This window comes from Arachis hypogaea, chromosome 2 (genome assembly GCF_003086295.3).
Source record: "Arachis hypogaea cultivar Tifrunner chromosome 2, arahy.Tifrunner.gnm2.J5K5, whole genome shotgun sequence".
Lineage (NCBI taxonomy): Eukaryota > Viridiplantae > Streptophyta > Magnoliopsida > Fabales > Fabaceae > Arachis > Arachis hypogaea.
In genome coordinates, this window is record NC_092037.1 from 23698036 (window position 1) to 23705151 (window position 7116).

At 37.6% G+C, this 7116-nt stretch overlaps 1 non-coding gene across 1 annotated transcript; it reads right to left on the minus strand.

The window, feature by feature from the left end:
• Nucleotides 1–6653: 6653 nt before the first annotated feature.
• Nucleotides 6654–6761, minus strand: LOC112767033 (small nucleolar RNA R71). Its single transcript, XR_003184677.1, has one exon. It is a non-coding gene; the product is annotated as a small nucleolar RNA R71 (small nucleolar RNA).
• Nucleotides 6762–7116: the final 355 nt, after the last annotated feature.

Consider the following 7116-nt stretch of genomic DNA (forward strand, 5'->3'; position numbering starts at 1 on the left):
AGGAACTCATAATTCAGATAGTATTATTGATTCTCTTAGTTTAGTATGTTGATTCTTGAACATAGCTACTTTATGAGTCTTGGCCGTGGCCCTAAGCATTTTGTTTTCCAGTATTACCACCGGATACATAAATGCCACAGACACATAACTGGGTGAACCTTTTCAGATTGTGACTTAGCTTTGCTAGAGTCCCTAATTAGAGGTGTCCAGAGTTCTTAAGCACACACTTTTGCTTTGGATCACGACTTTAACCACTCAGTCTCAAGCTTTTCACTTGGACCTGCATGCCACAAGCACATGGTTAGGGACAGCTTGATTTAGCCGCTTAGGCCTGGATTTATTTCCTTGGGCCCTCCTATCCATTGATGCTCAAAGCCTTGGATCCTTTTCACCTTAGCCTTTTGGTTTAAAGGGCTATTGGCTTTTTCTACCTCTTTTGCTTTTTTTTTTCAAAATAATTTTTTTTCGCAAGTTTGTTTTTCACTGCTTCTTCTTGCTTCAAGAATCAATTTCATGATTTTTTAGATCATCAATAACATTTCTCTTGTTCATCATTCTTTCAGGAGCCAACAATTTTTAACATTCATAAAATTCAATATAAAAAATATGCACTGTTCAGGCATTCATTCAGAAGACAAAAAGTATTGCCACCACATATAAAAAATTAGAATTTTCCTTATTAAGAACTCGAAAAAAATTATTGCTTCTTTATTCTAAAAATCTACTATTTTATTCATGTTTGATGATGATGAGAAAAATAAATCATAGCTTAATTGGAGATAAAATCAAAATAGATATACTAATTACTACTACTCATATATAACTTCTAAGGTAAATTCCTATAAGAACAAGTATCACAGAGTTAAGGCTAAGATTAGGACTTAACAACCTTTATTTTGGGAGGTGGATGCTCCTTTAATCTGTGGGGTGCTTGGTCCTTCAAGAGATAATTTCTGACGCTTCAGTTCCTTCAGTTCACATCCTTGCTCTTCCTGTTCCCTTAGGTGCCATGATCTTGATGAGTTTTAGCTCAGTGATCATGGCAAATCACACCAAACTTAGAGGTTTGCTTGTCCTCAAGCAAAAAAGAGGAAAAGAGAGGAATAGAAGGAGAGGCAATTTCAAAATTCAAAAGATATGATGAGTTTTGAAAAAGATTTGAAAAGAAATTAAAGAAAAATCAAGAAATATGTTTAGAAATTTTTTTTTTTGAAATTGAAGTTGAAAGATGAGAGTTTGTAACATGTTTATGCAAGAAATCATGAATTGAAACATGAAAATTGGAAAAAATTTGAATTGAAAACGAGATTTTCTCCTCCCCACAATCTTGGCGTTAAACGCCCAAACGCTGCATGTTTTGGGCATTTAACGCCCATATGCAGCTTCTCCTGGGCGTTCAATGCCCAGCTGTTGCTTCTTTCTGGCGTTGAACGCCAGAAAGTCCTTTGTCACTGGGCGTTTTTCTGAACGCCCCGGACGCTGTAAATCTGGCGTTAAACGCCCAGAAGGTGCTTCCTTCTGGCATTCAACCCAGAAGATGCTTTTTTCTGGCGTTTAACACCCAGATGGCTATCCTTACTGGTGTTGAATGCCCAGTGGATGCTTCTTTTGGGCGTTCAACGCCCAAAACAACTTTTACTGGCTTTTTTGCACCAGTGAGCTTCCTTTTTGCTGTTTTATCCTGCGAATCCTTTTGTAACTCTGTGAACTTAAGCAATTGCTATTTTACCTTGAAGATACTTGACATATACCTGTAAAAATCAATTAATTAACAAATAAAATTTGTAAATGGCTGGGTTGCCTCCCAGCAAGCGCTTCTTTATTGTCTTTAGCTGGACTATTACTAAGCTTTAATCAAGCCTCATTTTTGAGCATTCTTGCTCAAAATTGCTTTCAAGATAATGTTTAACTCTCTGCCCATTAACAATGAACTTTTTGTTAGAATCATTATCCTGAAGCTCTACGTATCTATATGGTGACACACTTGTAATCACATATGGTCCTCTCCACCGGGATTTCAATTTCCCGGGGAATAATCTGAGCCTAGAATTAAATAGCAGAACTTTCTGCCCTGACTCAAAGACTCTGGATGACAGTTTCTTATCATGCCATCTTTTTGCTTTCTCTTTGTAAATTTTTTCATTCTCAAAAGCATTGAGTCTAAATTCCTCTAGCTCATTTAACTGGAGCAATCGTTTTTCTCCAGCTAACTTGGCATTAATGTTTAGGAATCTGGTTGCCCAGTAGGCCTTATGTTCCAGTTCCACTGGCAAGTGACATGCCTTTCCATACACAAGCTGGTATGGAGAGGTCCCTATAGGGGTCTTAAATGCTGTTCTGTATGCCCACAGAGCATCATCCAAGCTTCTTGCCCAATCCCTTCTACGGTTAATCACAGTCCGTTCCAGGATTCTTTTAAGTTCTCTGTTAGAAACTTCAGCTTGCCCATTTGTCTATGGATGATATGGAGTGGCTACCATGTGACTAACTCCATAACGAACCAAAGCAGAGTAAAGCTGTTTATTGTAGAAATGAGTGCCCCCATCACTGATTAATACTCTAGGGGTACTAAATCTGCTGAAGATGTGTTTCTGGAGAAATTTTAGCACTGTCTTAGTGTCATTAGTGGGTGTTGCAATAGCTTCCACCCATTTGGATACATAATCCACTGCCACTAGAATGTAAGTGTTTGAGTATGATGGTGGGAAAGGCCCCATAAAGTCAATACCCCATATATCAAACAACTCAATCTCCAAGATCCCTTGTTGAGGCATGGCATAACTGTGAGGCAGATTACTAGATCTTTGGCAACTGTCACAATTAAGTACAAACACTCGGGAATCTTTATAGAGAGTTGATGAACGAATAATTTATACGCTTTTTGGCATTGTTTTTAGTATGTTTTTAGTATGTTTTAGTTAGTTTTTATTATATTTTTATTAGTTTTTAGTTAAAATTTACTTTTCTAGACTTTACTATGAGTTTGTGTATTTTTCTGTGATTTCAGATATTTTCTGGCTGAAATTGAGGGACCTGAGCAAAAATCTGATTCAGAGGCTGAAAAGGACTGTAGATGCTGTTGGATTCTGACCTCCCTGCACTCGAAGTGGATTTTCTGGAGCTACAGAAGTTCAATTGGCGCGCTCTCAATGGCGTTGGAAAGTAGACATCCTGGGATTTCCAGCAATGTATAATAGTCCATACTTTGCCCGAGATTTGATGGCCCAAACTGGCGTTCCAAATCAGCTCAAAACTGCCCGGCGTTAAACGCCGGAACTGGCACAAGAATGGGAGTTAAACGCCCAAACTGGCACAAAATCTGGCGTTTAACTCCAAGAAAAGTCTCTACACATGAAAGCTTCAATGCTCAGCCCAAGCACACACCAAGTGGGCCCAGAAGTGGATTTTTATGTCATTTACTCATTTCTGTAAACCCTAGGCTACTAGTTCTCTACAAATAGGACCTTTTACTATTGTATTTTCACCTTGGTTCTTCTGGTTCCCTCTCTAGGGCCAAAGCCAATGATAACTATTATCACTTATGTATTTTCAACGGTGGAGTTTCTACACACCATAGATTAAGGTGTGGAGCTCTGTTGTACCTCAAGTATTAATGCAATTACTATTGTTCTTCTATTCAATTCATCATATTCTTGTTCTAAGATATTCATTTGCACCCAAGAACATGATGAATGTGATGATTATGTGACGCTCATCATCATTCTCATTTATGAACGAGTACCTGACAACCACTTCCGTTCTACAAGCAAACAAGGCTTGAATGTTTATCTCTTGGATCCCTTAATCAGAATCTTCGTGGTATAAGCTAGAATTGATGGCGGCATTCAAGAGAATCCGGAAGGTCTAAACCTTGTCTGTGGTATTCTGAGTAGGATTCAATGATTGAATGACTGTGACGAGCTTCAAACTCCTGAAGGCTGGGCATTAGTGACAGACGCAAAAGAATCAATGAATTCTATTCCAACCTGATTGAGAACCGACAAATGATTAGTCGTGCCATGACAGGGTGCATTGAACATTTTCACTGAGAGGACGGGATTGTAGCCACTGACAACGGTGATGCCCAACATACAGCTTGCCATGGAAAGGAGTAAGAGGGATTGGATAAAGACAGTAGGAAAGCAGAGAGACGGAAGGGACAAAGCATCTCCATACGCTTATCTGAAATTCTCACCAATGAATTACATAAGTATCTCTATCTTTATCTTTATGTTTTATTCATCATCCATAACCATTTGAGTCTGCCTGACTGAGATTTATAAGATGACTATAGCTTGCTTCATACCAACAATCTCCGTGGGATCGACCCTTACTCGCGTAAGGTTTATTACTTGGACGACCCAGTACACTTGCTGGTTAGTTGTGCGAAGTTGTGATAAAGAGTTGAGATTGCAATTGAGCGTACCATGTTGATGGCGTCATTGATGGTCACAATTTCGTGCACCAAGTTTTTGGCGCCGTTGCCGGGGAATTAAATGTCCTAACTACAGTTTCGCATTTGTTCCCTGCAATAACAGTGCCAAGTTTTGATCCGGCAACAACACCAAGTTGTTGGCGCCGTTGCTGGGGATTATTTCGAGTTTGGACAACTGACGGTTCATCTTGTTGCTTAGCTTAGGTATTTTTCTTCAGAGTTCTTAAGAATGAATTCTAGTGTTTCAAGGTGATGTTCTTATCATCACCAAAGCTGATTGATTCTCATCAATTTAGCTCTTGAATGTAATGTCCTGCTGAAGCTTGGCTAGCCATGTCTAATTTCTTTAGACTAACATTGCATGATTCCTGGAATTCTCTTTAAGAATTTTGATATCTTTATTTCTTCTCCACATAATTTTTGAAAAAAAACCAAAAAAAAAGATTACAAAATCATAAAAACCAAAAATATTTTATGTTTCTTGTTGAGTCTAGTGTCTCATTTTAAGTTTGGTGTCAATTGCATGTTTCTGTTCTTCTTGCATTTTTCGAATTCATGCATGTGTCTTCATTAATCTTCAAGTTGTTCTTGATGATTTCCTTGTTCTGATCTTTAAATTCTCTTGTCTTGAGTGTTTTGTTGTTTTTCATATGCATTCTCATTTTGTTAGTGTCAATGGTATACAAACTGCTAAGTTTGGTGTCTTGCATGCATTGTTATTTGATTTTAGTTACATTTTGATTATTAAAAATCCAAAAATTTTTTAATTTGTGTCTTTTCAAGTCAAAAATACAGAGAATTGAAGATTCAGAACATACAGCAGAGGAATTACACAGAAAAAGGCTGGGCGTTCAAAACGCCCAGTGAAGAAGGAAAACTGGCATTTAAACGCCAACCAGTGTGCCTGGTTGGGCGTTTAACCCCCAAAAGGGTAGTGTTTTGGGCATTAAACGCCAGAATAGATACCATTTTGGGCGTTTAACGCTAGGATGGCACAAGAGGGAAGATTCTGTTTTTAATTCAAATTTTTTTCAGGTTTTCAAAATTTTTCAAAATCAAATCTTTTTCAAATCATATCTTTTCAATCATATTTTTCAAAATCAATTTCTTTCCATTTTCAAAAATACTTGCTAACAATTAATGATTTGATTCAACAATTCAAGTATGTTGCCTTTTCTGTTGAGAAAGGTTTAATGTTTGAATCATATCTTTTCTTGTTAGCCAAGTCATTAATTTTCAAAATCAAATCTTTTTAAATTGTTTTTCAAATCATATCTTCTCAATCACATCTTTTTAAAAACCATAACTTTTAAATCATATCTTTTTAATCACATCTTTTTCAAAATAGTTTTCAATCATATCTTTTTACTTTCTAATTTCAAAATCTTTTTCAAAAATCACTTAATTTCTTTTTCCACTCTTAAGTTTTCGAAAATCAATTAGTATTTTTTCAAAATGTTTTTAAAATCTTTTTATTTTATTTCTTCCCCTCTTCTCACATCCTTCTATTTATGGACTAACACTACTCCTCAATGCACAATTCGAACTCCATCTTTCCTTGATAAGTTCGAATTTTCTACCTCTTCCTTCCATTTTTCTTTTCCTCTGACACCTCAAGGAATCTCTATACTGTGACATAGAGGATTCCATATTTTCTTATTTTCTTCTCTTTCATATGAGTAGGAGCAAAGACAAAAGCATTCTTGTTGAGGCTGACCCTGAACCTGAAAGGACCTTGAAGCGAAAGCTAAGAAAAGCTAAGGCACAACTCTCTATAGAGGACCTAACAGAAATCTTCAAATAAGAAGAAGATATGGCAGCCGAAAACAACAACAATGCCAACAATGCAAGGAAGGTGCTGGGTGACTTTACTGCACCTACTCCCGACTTCTATGGGAGAAGCATCTCTATCCCTGCCATTGGAGCAAACAACTTTGAGCTTAAGCCTCAATTAGTTTCTCTGATGCAACAGAATTGCAAATTCCATGGACTTCCATTGGAAGATCCTCATAAGCTTTTAGCTGAGTTCTTGCAAATCTGTGACACTGTCAAGACTAATGGGGTTGACCCTGAGGTCTATAGACTTATGCTATTCCCTTTTGCTGTAAGAGACAGAGCTAGGATATGGTTGGACTCACAACCTAAAGAAAGCCTGAACTCTTGGGAAAAGCTAGTCAATGCCTTCTTGGCAAAGTTCTTTCCACCTCAAAAATTGAGTAAGCTTAGAGTGGAAGTCCAAACCTTCAGACAGAAGGAAGGTGAATCCCTCTATGAAGCTTGGGAAAGATACAAACAATTGATCAGAAAGTGCCCTTCTGACATGCTTTTTGAATGGAGCATCATAGGTATCCTCTATGATGGTCTGTCTGAACTGTCCAAGATGTCTTTGGATAGTTCTGCTGGAGGATCTTTTCATCTGAAGAAGACGCCTGCAGAAGCTCAAGAACTAATTGAAATGGTTGCAAATAACCAATTCATGTACACTTCTGAAAGGAATCCTGTGAACAATGGGACAAATCAGAAGAAAGGAGTTCTTGAGATTGATACTCTGAATGCCATATTGGCTCAGAATAAAATATTGACTCAGCAAGTCAATATGATTTCTCAAAGTCTGTCCGGAATGCAAGCTGCTAGGGGTGCACATGGGCCGGGTGAAGCTGGGTTTGATGGGACCCAGACCC